The sequence below is a fragment of the Dasypus novemcinctus genome, chromosome 25 (genome assembly GCF_030445035.2).
Source record: "Dasypus novemcinctus isolate mDasNov1 chromosome 25, mDasNov1.1.hap2, whole genome shotgun sequence".
NCBI lineage: Eukaryota > Metazoa > Chordata > Mammalia > Cingulata > Dasypodidae > Dasypus > Dasypus novemcinctus.
The window spans coordinates 49,953,947-49,967,731 of NC_080697.1; positions in this window are offsets into that span (position 1 = coordinate 49,953,947).

A 13,785-nucleotide genomic window follows, 5' to 3' on the forward strand; every position below is an offset into this window, starting at 1 on the left:
GAATTCATCTCTTTATAAGTAGATACAGCTTTTCCACCATCATTTATTAAAGAGTCTAGCTTTAATTTTCTCAGCTACCATCGTAATCATATACTAAATTTCTAAATGTATATTAGCTTTTCATAGACTTTTAATTCTATTCTATTTATCTTTCTACCAGTTCATACATCAGTGCTATAATATTTGAAATGTTGAGGATGGAGAGTATTCAAACAACAAAATTCAGCACTTTATACTGATTAAGTTGCACAAGTTAGAAAACTGGATAATACTAAGTATGGCAGGGATGGAAGTACTTTTTCTTCCTCCTGTATTCCTTGTGAGAGTGTGGACTGTGTATGCATTCTGGAAAGGAATTTGGCAATAAAACTTGAATTAAATATATGTGGTACATCTTACAGCAATCTACATCTCAAATAAATTCTCATCCAGGTCCATGAGAGAACTTGTATACAGATGCTGATTCCAACATTATTTGTCATGGTAAGGCATCAAGGGTGATTTATATGGTTATCAGTAGAAAGCAAATTGCTAAAATGTGATGGATCCATACCACAGAATATTATGCCACAGGCAGAAGCAATGGACAAGGTATACATTTAGCCAGAAGTGTCTAAAAAGAAAACAATGAGGTGTATAACAGTTCTATTTAGGTAAATTAAAATGTTCGCAGACAATTACACATTTTTCAAAATTGCCTCCACAACAATATCCTTCCCCAAAGACACACATTAAACATGCTAAAATAGTGGTGGGGTGGGTGAATGATAGTGGGCAATGAGGCTTTTTGTTTTAGGGTCAACTAGTTTATATTGCAATACGAACTCAAAAACTTCATGATTCACAATGGCAACAGCTTATTTTTTGCTTGTGTTATATCTACATTCTAGGTCAGCAGTGGGGTCGCTCCAGGAATCTTTTCTCTAGAGCCTAAGCTGGTAGAGGCCCCCTTCTCTGGTACTGCGGGGAAAAAACCTCATGATGAAGCACATGCAAGGTCTTACAGTTTCCACACAGATGTGATGTCCATGCCCACATTATGCCCAATGCTCTGACATCAATGATAGAGGAAGTGAAGTATGATTATTCTGCAGACAGGGCAGAAAATATTTGGAAACAATAATACAGCTCACCTATAATTAGCACTATACTCTGTAAATATATGTCTCAGAGACTTAAATCTTTGGTCTGTTCACATGCTGGTTGAGCCCTGAATCTCAGCAGAGTTGCAGGCAACATCTACTCTCCAGTTCATGGGACTTGTCCAGGACACCTAATAAAAGGATGATGATGGACAACTACCATTCCAAAAATCAGAGGATCTACAACTGCAAGCAAGGCAGCTCCACCAATCTGCCCCATGGGATCTAAGCCCCCTCTCAATCGGAAGCAGAGTGGATATCACCATCCCCAAATCCTGAAGATTGAAGAAAGAACAAACATAAGGGGGGGTTACAACTAGGGACCAAAGTAGACTTCTTATTATTGCAGTAATGGAAGAACTTGTAACATTGATAAAAAGACAGTGGTCGCCAGAGGTTATGAGGGAGGGAGAGGGAAAAATAGGTGTAACATGGGGCATTTTGGGGACATTGGAATTGTTCTGCATGACATTGCAATGATGAATACAGGCCATTATACATTTTGTCAAAACCTATAAAATTGTGCTGTGCCAAGTGTAAACCATAAGGTAAAGTATAGAGCATTGCTAATAGCAGTGCTTCAGTATTTGTTAATTAACTGTGACAAATGTACCACACTAATGAAAGATGCTATTAATAGGGGGAAATGTGAGAGGGGAAGGGCGTGGGGATTTGGGGAATCCCCTATAATTTTGATGTAAATTTTTTGTAATCTAAAATTCCTTTAAAAATAAAGTTAAAAAGTAAAAGCAAAAAATTAAATAATGCAGTTCATTGGAGGAACAAATAAATCAGAGCATATTAGAGGGTCTTTCAGAGAAGAAGCTGTTTTGGAGATGTGCCATTAACACATTTATGGAGGAGTGGAATTAACTAAATCTTGTACCTGAGGTAACATAAAAAAATATAGAAAGATAATATGTCATCTGACAGAGCATGAGGTAGATCGATTAATCCGAACCAACTTAATATAATAAATAATATATTGACATGATCAAGCTTTGATGGCTTTGAGTTTTAAAATTTTCACAAACGTGGCATGCCTCTTTGAAATCTGACTTCATGAGATATTTTTGCTTTTGAAGGCCAAGGCATGATCATCAATAATAAATACAGGAATAACAGCAGTTAATAGCTTGTGCCCACATTGATCTACTGATGAAGTTCTTTGCAGTGGTTGAATGATAACCTGACTTGCAAGTTATTGCTATTTGACTGAAAAGGGGGTACATTTTGGCCAAATGTAGTAATGGACAAAATGTGGAAAGCCTAGCTGAAGCCTTCTGTTTCCAGATATTGCACTTGGAAAGAGTTCGAAAAATACCCACCAAAGCATAGCTACAGATAGAATGAGGAGCGATGGCATGCAGGGAAAAATACAGAAAAACAAGCCAGCTACCTAAGAAAGAGATTTGTTATTTTTAAGACAAATGCTTTGTTAGCTTCAGATTTTAAGTGCCAGGGCCAGAGATGACAGCAGGACCCACAGCAATTGCTGCATCCATCAACTCATGGTCAGTCTCCCTGTTATAGCAGCCAGACCAAAATGGAAATGCTGGAAATGCATTGGCCTTTGCTGCCAGACACCTATGAACTATGAAGGCCCCACAATGAGCAGTGACAACATCAAGGACAGTGCTATATTACAATGGGGTCACCCAGTGTGGCAACCAAGATAGTCAAGCTGGAGGGACTTCACTATTTGCAGTACAGCTGCAGACTTACAGTTTGGTTGAGAACGTAAATTTACTCCTCCCCAAAGTAAAGAGTCATCACTGGAGTTGGACTGTGGTAAAGTTTTACAGCTAAAAGCATGACTTTTCCATGCAAAGTTCACCTATGATTCTCATGCTACTTCTGACTCATTTATGCTATTCTTGGTCCTTTGTCACATTTGATTAGAGTTCAACTGAGCTATCACTGTAAAGTGAGTTCTGTTGTAATATTTGCCACTAGATTAAGCAGGATACTTCCTGAACCTTACAGGAAACTTTCCTGCAAAGAAATAGCTCCTTGATAAAAAATATTATATATATATATATATATATATATATATATATGCACCATATTGAGACATTCAGAGTGAAATATTCTTGTTCTTGGTGCTCTGTCTTCCCAAGTGATTGGATTGACACTGACTTCACCTTTGCCCTTAGGTATCTTCTGCTTTTCAGGGTAATCATTCCAGGTTGAACCTTTTGACAGGGGAAACCCTGGCCATGGATAAAGAAAAATTATTTCTCATGTCTGTGAGAAAAAAATCCTAGCATCTTCTTAGAATTGCAGGGGGAAGCTGGATCTCATGCATTATAGACTTTGTTTGAAATATTAGCATTTTCAAGGTGATTCCAGTTCCCTACTGGACAGTAAATGTCTATAAAATTAAGTTTTAAAATAAAGATAGTCTAATTAGCATTTGATAGCTACTTTTGCAATAACATTAATATGATTCTTTTGTGTCGAATGTAGAACAATTGGTGCAAGTTTCTGGAGATGTGTCTTTTCTTAAGAAAACTTTTAAGAGTCTGAGCTCGCCAAAAAAAGAACATTCTTGTCTGAGAAGTTAGCATTTCTTATCACTGGGCACATTCAAGCATTGTCTAAATTAGAATTTGGTCAGATTGCTGTAAAACATTTTAAAGTATCAGATATTTTGATTTGATGGTATTTATAGTCCTGTAGTTAAATATGGATACTTTTTTCTTTAAACATCGTATTCTAATCAAATAGACATTCAAACTTGTTACCACCTCTCTTTTGGGTGCTCATTGTTTAATACAGTTTGTTTATTTTTCGTACAGTTACTGATCTACCCAAAGTTTGCTAACCTTTTTGTTGTGCATATAATATAGAGCCAGTTCCTATATGGACCAATCATACCAGGTAGTATAAGTTTTATTATTTCTGTACTCAGGTTTCTAACTAGAGAATTATATGACTCAAATGTAATAAAGGCAAAAATGCAGCTTTAACTATCCTTACCTAAATTTCTAGATAATACTGAAAACTACCAGTTATTTTCATTTTAGCCCTTCTGTCAGGAATGTGGAGATGTGTTTTTGGTGTTTTAATTGGTATTTATCTCATGGTTAATGGTTTTGAGAACTTTTGCTTATATATTAACCATTTGGATAGCACCTTTTCAGAAGTGCTTTTTCAAGTCTTTCGCCCATTTTTAGTTGTAGGAGTTATTCATATATTCCTGATACAAGTTCTTTGTTTGATAGTTCGCAAAACTCTTTTCCCAATCAGGCTTTTTCATTCACTTAATGGTGATTTTTGAGAAACAGAAGTTCTTAATTTTAATATAGTCCAATTTATCATTTTTTTTCCATTCATATTTAATGCTTTTTCTCTGTCCTTTTAAAAATCTCTGCAGGTTTCAAGATTTTCTATTGTTATTTTTCATGTTTAGATCTTTGTACCGTCTTGCTTTAGTTTGCCAAAGGACTCCCGATACAAAGTACCAAAAATGCGTTGGCTTTTATAAAGCGTATTTTTTTGGGGGGTAAGAGCTTACAATTCCCAGGCCATGAAATGTCCAAATCGAGGCATCAGTAGAGATACTTTCTCACCCAAATCAGCTACTGTTGATTCCCGTATGTTGCCATGTGGTGAACCAGGGGTCTCTGGGAGGTTTCAGCCTTCCCCTCCAGGCTCACTTTCTCCTCCCTAGATGCTCTATGGGCAGCATCCTGAGGCTTCAGGCTTAATCCATCTTGCGGTCCTCTCTCTCCTGCCACAGGGCTTGTCCCTTAGGGCTTCTGTCCTTGCAGCACAGGCAAAGCTGGAGACATTTCTCTCACATGGCAGTTCTCTCTCTTCCTCCTCTGTCCATGTGAGTCCATTTATATCAGACCCAGCAAGGGGGTGGAGACTCAACCCCAGTCAGCCTCACTGAAACCGACATAGTCCAAAAAAAGCCCTAAATCCATCTCATCAGGTAATCCAGTCAAAGGCCCCTCAACTGAATTTAATACAATCAAAGGCTATCACACCCAGAGAATACGTTAGTTATAAGCATCATCTTTCTCTTTTTGGGATTCATCAAATAATTTCAAACTGCCTCACAACTCTAACTGGAACTTTCATTTATTATTGGAAAACATGTAAATTGATTCAAGTACTTTGGAAAATCGGTAGTATCTTATTAAAATTAAACTTGTAAATACCCTAATTTGCAGCATTTCTATTCCTAGATAAATGTCTAATGGAAGTTAATATTTATATTCACCAAAAGACACTATAATTAAGTGTTTATAATGACTTCATTTATAATAGCCCTAAGCAGGATAAAATCCAAATATCCATCAACTAGAGAATGAGCAAATAAAATTTCATAGGCTCCTTAAAATAAAATGCTCCACCGCAGAGAAAAGAAGCTAACTCACTGCATCATGCAACAATATGGAAGAATCTTGAAAACATTATGTTGAGGGAAAGATGACAAGCACAAAACTGTACATACTGCTTGACTTCTTTATTTGGTGTTCAAAATGTGGCAAAACTAATGTGTGGTGCTAGAGTTGAAAATAGTGGTTACCTTTAATTGGACAGGGTTGTTTACTGGTATAGGTTATAAGAGAGGTTTTTCTGGATTGCTAGAAATGTTCCTTATCCTGATCTTGATAGTTGTTCCATGGGAATAAGCATATGTAAATATTCATCAAGCTTTATATTTAAGATTTGTGAATCTAAACATTGTAAGTTACACCTAAATTAAAAATCAAAGGAAGAAAATCTCAACATACATGCCCTCTTTCTAGGGCTACAAAGGCACCCATTGTTAACAATAACAGTGTCAATAAATGCACACATTAATAGTCAAAGGTGTTAATATCTGAGGGTATTACTCATATGCTAAAAACATGTGTAAAGGGTTGTCAAATATGTTTTGGGTCACATTGGTATATCCTGGAATATTTAATTCTATCGAAGTATATGAATCAAGATGTTGCTGCTAACAAATTAAATCAGCTGCAATGTCACTTTCATAATTTTTATGGGGATACCCATTTCTAGGAAAGAATACCCCCCAAATGAAATAGTCCTTTCTCTGAATTGGCGTTGGCTTAAAAATGATGACTTCCTGAAGAACTCAGAGCCATGACATGAATCGACATCTGTGCACCAATGTTCAAAGCAGTATTATTCATGATAGCCCAAAGTTGGAAAGTATCCATGTGTCCATCAACTGATAAATGGATAAACAAATTATAGAGTATACACATGATGGAATATTATGCAGTGGTAAGAAGAAAGGAAGGCGTGATGCATTTGACAACATGGATGACTCTGGAGTACATTGCATTGACTGAAGCAAGTCAGACACAAAAGGAAAAATACTGTATGATTGCCCTATTATGAAGTAAGTATATTATGTAAAATATAAATATATTATGTGAAATATGAATATGGGTAGAATTGCATATATAAGGCCATTTTTCTTTGAAGCTGAGCAAATGTAAGTTGATAGTACAAAATGTAGACAAAAAATCCCACATTCTACTAAGTGAAGGAGACCAGACACAGAGTCCTACATATTATATGATTCCATTTATATAAAGTATAAATATAAATCAATTTATAAAGATGAAAGGAGATCAGTGGTTATGTAAGTCTGAGGAAGGAATGCTAAGTAAGGGGTGTAGAGTCTTTCTTTTTAGAGTTAATGAAATTTTTCTAAAATTTTTGAGATGATGTTCAATATTGTAATTTTACTAAGAATCACTGATTATACACTTTGAATAGATCATATGGTATGTGAATGTATCTCAATAAAACTGCTTAATGAACAAATTTAAATAATTGTGCAATAATAGCCAGAAACAGCAGCTATGTACAGCAGGGGAACATAGAGACATTGATAGGTGAGGAATTTTCTTGTTTGTCTTTTTTTTTTATTACTGAAATATTGAAAATGCTTGAATAATGATTGAAATGATGAATTCACAACTTTGGTTATACCAAATACCATTGATTGTACACTGTGAATGAATTGTATGGTTTATTAGTATGTATCAATAAAATTGATTTAAGAAAAATGATGACACTAAAGGCAACCACATATATAAAATGAATGTGTAAACACACTATCTACAAAAAGAAAGTATGAAATAATTGCATGTTTTAATTGCTGGGATCCCATGCATGGTCTTAGAAACTTGATAAAGATATTCAGAATTTGACCTTTTTGAGGCAGCTAATTAACTAAGCTCTATCAAAGGCTATCACAACCTCAGTCCCTTAATGTATGAATAAATAATTATACTCCTACTTGAATGCAATTAAGAAAAGTATCTTTCCCAATGAAATTTTTCCCTAATATTGTATAAAAGAGAACTTTAACATTTCTTCTATCTCAACATTGTTTTTAAAAGCTCGCACTTGGGACCAAACAAAGGATAAGTTTTTAAATAAAGCCTAAATATTAAATTTGTTGTGCATTTTCCAAGTTACAAGTGAAAGAAATCTGGGAATTAGAACAAAGCTTTGCCTGGTTTCTCTTTTCACTTGTAAGAATAATGATACAGGGAATTGATTTTGCTTTTACTAGAAAAGTTTGCCAACCAACCCAGGTGGTTAATTCCCTATTTTCAGAAAACTGTCTTATTTCTGCTTTATATATCATTTTCTATGAAGTGTTCAAAGTTCTCGTTGCTCTAATCTGTTGCTGAATTTCAAATATCCTCTGAGACTTAGGGAAACGCTATAGAGCATTTGTTTCATTAAATATACAACCCCATGAAAAAGTGTTTTGAATTTTAAACAGGACTTATTCACAAAATAAATACAATAATGACCACAAGATTTTAATTTTCTTTAATCTTAAGAGTAACTTTTCAAAGAAGTTTTGTATGGACAGCTGTAGCTCTTTAAAAGAAAAAAAAAAGGATTATTGACTTATAGAATGATCAGTATTGAATGCTCTGCTGAAAATTGACAGGAGGCGTGCAAAGGCAGGCGCAGGTATACCTGCAATTTGGCCACAGCAATAATCCAGAAACTCAACCCTGGGGATGGACATCACTCGGTGAGTGATGAAAAGTGGCTAGATTCAGTGTCTATTTGAGGGTGTGCCACCGGGGCTCGCTGTCACCTGGGAAGTTTTATGAGTTATGTAAAAGCAAGACAGAATGAAGGCTACCGAAATGACCACTAGGCTTATTTTCTTATCAGCACAGTGGGAGGATGACGTTACTATCAGCTAAGGTGCAGAAAATCAAAAAACGGACAGGTTTTGAGGGAAAAGTTTAACTTGCAAAATATTTACTTTAGGGCACTTTTTAGATATCCAAACGGAATATCAGTTAGGCAGATGGGCATAGGATACTACAGGTCTGATTATATGAGGACTGTGCTAGAGCTATAACTTCGGGGGTCATTGGATCGCACATTGTATTAAAGTCCTAAATTTATTATAAATGAGATCACCAAAGAACAGTGTAGATAAAAATGAAAAAAATTTGAAAAGATAAAATTGATCAATTTTTGTATCAAAACAACGCTTTCATGGTGAGAAAGAGTGAATAAAATATTGCAAAGCATATAATGTATGTATTTGTATATATACACATATATATACACATACTTCCTTGCAAACTATAAAGCATTTGATTTATAATTATAACAAGAGGTATATATTTAAATGCTCTTGGGTTTCTCTGTGATATACAGCAGCTATTTTGTCCTTAAATGACCCCTGGAGATTAAAACCAAATTGCATGTATTTCCCAGGGTCTAGATCCCACAGGCCAGCACAGATCTGCTAAATTCATTCTGAGACAGAAATCTGCTAGGGTCGGCCTTCTCAGAAATAAACCACTGCAAAATGATCAGCTGTGTTATTGACAGTGGCCCCTAAATATTCTGAAACTTCAGGCAAACACCCGTCTAACATGGAACTTGTAGTCTAGTTTCCACAGGATCATATTTTTAGCTTCTTGTAGTTTGTTTAGAATCAAACCAGAATATATAACTAGATCAATCACCTAGCTTCATTTGGTGGAACTCTTCTCTGAAACGTAAAAAACAACGAATGAGACTCTAGTATTTGGCTTACTGTTGTCAATAGGAAAGAAAGGAATGTAAACAAATGCTTTTGTCCATTTCTCAGTTCGAACTTGTTTTTCAAACTTTTGAATTTTTGTGGTCCTCTTTTATCGTTGCAGCTGCTGTATTTCCATGTGCTTTTATCCTCTGAGAAATGGTGTCACGTTAGAAGTTCGGAGTGAGACGTCTTTTCTATTGTTTGATGTTTTCCTTTTTGTGTACATAAGTCCTTTCAAATGAACTTTTCAAATTTCTTCCTCTCCCTTATATCTTAAATGGTTCTCGGAAATGTTAAGAAGTAGGGAGAAAGAGTCTGCTTGCTTATAAGAGTGGCTAAGCCACCATTATTGTGAATATGATTACAGTTTACGCTTAACACCCATAACTTCAGAAAAAGTCCGATAAATGGAAAAGTGTGCCAACATATAATTATGGAACTTTTTAAAGGTGCTATGAGGTTAGAGGTACAAGAATAGGGTAACCTATATTTTAGAATAACCATTAGTCAGAATATGGCAAGTTGTCACGATAGCGTATAACAACAGCTGTGTCCCATTAACCTCAATGTGAATTTAATTACTATTAATATGGCTAAAAGTGTGTTGAAAAAATTTTGTAAAAATTTTTATAATTATAATCAAGGCTATTAATTCTTCTGCACCATGGAATTTGGCTCACTTTTCATAATCTTGTTTTATGCTCATATAGCCCAGGAGCAGTAGAATAAAACTGCTTAACAGCAGCTTTTAAACTATTAAGCCTTTCATGTTTGAGCAAGTCAAAATTCATCTATCTCCTTTCTCCCACACTGGCTCTTACATCAGGAGGAGTTTTACTCTAGATAACTCACTTAAGGGAATATTTGATCATTGGAAATAGGAAATAACTATAGTTGAAAGATCTATTTATTGAGGAAAGACGCCCAGGTAATATCCACCTTAGAAAATGGCTTTTTTTCTTCCAAAGCTGTAGATGGTTAACCAACACCCCCACTGTAGTAAACTTTTTTTTTTTTTTTGGTACAATGTAGATATAGCCCTGAGCATTTTCAGAACTTATATCCCTAGTATAAACCATTATTTGCCCACCCAACGATTATTCTTCCTTTACTCTTTACTACACACTCAATTTTGTTCAAGTTTGCAATATTCCCAGTTAAAATACTATACTTCCTGGCCTACTTAGCAAGAGTTAACCACTTGACATATATCTCATATGAATATAAGGAGATATAAATATAAACCACTATGTGGGTTTTCTGAAAAATCTTTTGAAAAGGACCAAATGTGATAACCTGCTTATTCTTGTCCTTAGCCTCTACTCAATTTTTCTTGCCTGGAACACAGATATGCCAGGAAGTGCAGCAGCTATCATGAGGCCAAGAGAATTAAATTCTTAAGTTAAAGTGGCAGAACAAAAAGGAAGAACAGGAAATTTGAGAAATAGATGAAATAGTACAACAGCTGAAGAAGTCCTGAATGACCTCATCTAAACTTCTTGAAATGTAAGAAAAATAAACCCTTCTATAAACATATAAGCCACAATTACTAGGATTCTCTCTCATATCCAACAATACGCAATATCAATTGATACAAATCTCTATCAATTTCAACATTTATATGAGTTTGTGAAATGGCAAAAGTTAATAACTATGTCATAATTGATTTATAGAATTTAATTCAACCCAAGCGCCACTTATTTTATAGTGGCTCTAAGAATATATACTTTTCCAAAGTTCTCAGATAATTATAATTGACTTGGTATTGAGCTTTGAGAAATCATTATAAATGGAATTGTCAGCCTAATGATATTTTAAAGACTGAATTTGAAAAATGCACAGATAAAGGCAACTGAAGAATTTAGGCTTATCATATTGTTGTTGATGAAAGAAAGGGTCTATCCAGGAGTAATCTGATGATCATGGAACTGGAAACTGATATGCAATATAGAAGTGGAACAAAGCATTCCTTTATTGTCTCATTTGCTTCTTCAGAAAATATTTGAGTGTCTTCTATGGACTAAGATAGTGGATGGAAAGATAATCCTTTCCTCAATGATTTCACAGACTATTTTTCTAGTAATTAGAGCAAAATTTATCTTTTTCCAACACAATTCTTTTTATCATGATTGTGTTTAATTCTCCTTATATATACATCATGTTAATATACAAAACATAATGAAGAAGTATACACATTTGATATGTACTTATCTGTTGCCCTCATAAAAAGCTTCAATAGCCTATATGTTGGGTTCATTGTCATCTGTCTTCATAATTTCCATGTTTTCCACCAAGGAATAGTACAAATACTAGTTGAAGAGTATTCTCTCCATCTGTCTACAGATTCCCTTCTAGAGTTAAACAATGTCTAATTGTGCTTAGGAAAGTCAATGAAAATGAGAAGCCAATGTTTGTGAAGCAATCTGGGATATGGAAACAGTATAGCAAGTATTTACTCATTATATAACATTTTATTGAGGGTCTGCTCTCTTCCAGATATTTTTCTTGACATCAGAGATAGAATGGTGAATGGAATTGACAGCACCTTTAGTTTTATGGTGCTATCCTTTTAATGGTAGAGACAGACAAAATATACAGAACCAAAAGAAACACATTTAATAAGATAATTTCAGACTCTGACATGTGTTTTAAAGAAAATAAGCCAGGATTATATAGTGTGTAGGGAAAGGGGAAGATTGTGGGAAGATGGTGGAATTGGGGGCTTCAGGACTCATTCCTATACCAGAACAACTATTAACCAGGCAGGAACTGTTTGAAACAATTATTTTGAAACTCTGGAGTCCAGTAGAACACTGTATAGCATCCATGGAAGAGTGGGAGAAGAGGCTGATAAAACATATTAAAGAACAGTAAATTTCTTTCTCAGTACAGTGACTACCCATCCCTCATCCCCCATTATCAGGGTAGGCAACCATGGGGTCTAGTCCCTGACTAGCTCACTGGTGACAGAATGGAACTTAAAAATCCTCTTCCCCAAGACCAGAGGTGGGCATGGCTGGTCACTGATCATGGCTTTTGATTAATAACTTCCAACTGCCAAGGGCCCAGTTTTAAGGGCAGCCATTGTTTCAACCCATCCTGGACAAAGGCATGGTGGAGGAGACTTACAGATGCTACACTTCCTCAGGGATGTGGGAGAGAATTAGTTGAAGGACTGCATTTTCTGGGCAGACCAAGAAAGCTCATCTCTGGGGGGTCATAGAAATGCTCTTGGTACCCTTCCTGATTTCCTCTCAAAAGCACTTTGGAGTCAGTTGGGTCTCTGACCCTGCTTCAGCTGGAAAGACTGACTTTAGAAGTTCCTCTTGGACATGCTCCTCCTCCAAGAATTTAATCTCCAGTCCAAAACAGCTTGTGAAAAAGAAAGGAATGTAAGAAGCTATAGAGGCAGCCAGTGTTGGACAAAGACTTAGCAGCTTCAAATACCCAGGTGAGAGAGGTCTTTCTACTGGGAAACACAGGGGATGGGCAAGCTCTTGTAAACAAGGGGAACTGCAAAACAACTAACAAGTCCAGGAAAAGACACAGGCCCAGAAAGACAGGGAAAACACTGAATACTGCATTTACCTTGAGCAGACCTTCCTGATAGGGGGGCTGAATTTCAAGAAAATATTGTCTTATTACCAACTGGTTACAAAATCAAGAAACGGACAATTCAGGGAATGAAATGCAGAGTTGTATTTAAAAATATTAAAACATACCATATGCAAGAAAGTATTACAATATAAACAAAGAAATAGGAAATGATTGCTCATCCAAAGGAAGAGGATAAAAATCCAGGAAACAGCAATGAAGAGCCAGAATGTGGACATACTGAAAAAAGCTTTTAAAAAATTGATCTTAAAAATGTTCAAGGAAATGAAAGAAAATGCAGATAAAGAACCAAACCATATCAGGAAAAAAATGAATGAGCAATATGAGAATCTTAGTAAAAAGATAGAAATTATATAAAGGAACCAAATAGAACTACTGGAGTTGAAGACCACAATAAATGAAATGAAAAATGTCCAGAGGGTTTCAAGAGCAGATTGGAGCTGCAAGACGAAAGAATCAGTGAACTTGAATATAAAATACTTGATGTGAGTCAGGCTGTGGAGCAGAAAATAAAAAGAATTATAAAAAGCAAACATAGCTTAAGACACCTCTGCGATACCATATAGTATATGCATAAATGCATTGTGGGAGACCCAGAAGGAAAAGAAAGAGAAAGGAGAAGGAATATTCAAAGAAATAATGATAGATAATTTCCCAACCTTGTAATAGATTTGAATATACATATCCAAGAAACCCAGGGAACACCAAATGGGATAAATATTAAGAAAAATATATACCATAATATATTGATCACACTATTGAGTGTAAAGGAAAAGCTGCAAGAGAAAAACAACATTTTATGAACATAGAGTCTCAGCTTGAGTGCTGATTTCTGATCTGAAACCATGGAGGCAAGAAGGCAAAGCATTGAAATACTTATAATACTGGAAGAAAACAATTTCCAATGAAAAATGTTATATCTGATGAGTCTTTCTTTCAAAAATAAAGGCAAGATTAGTGCATCCTAAGATAAAAAAA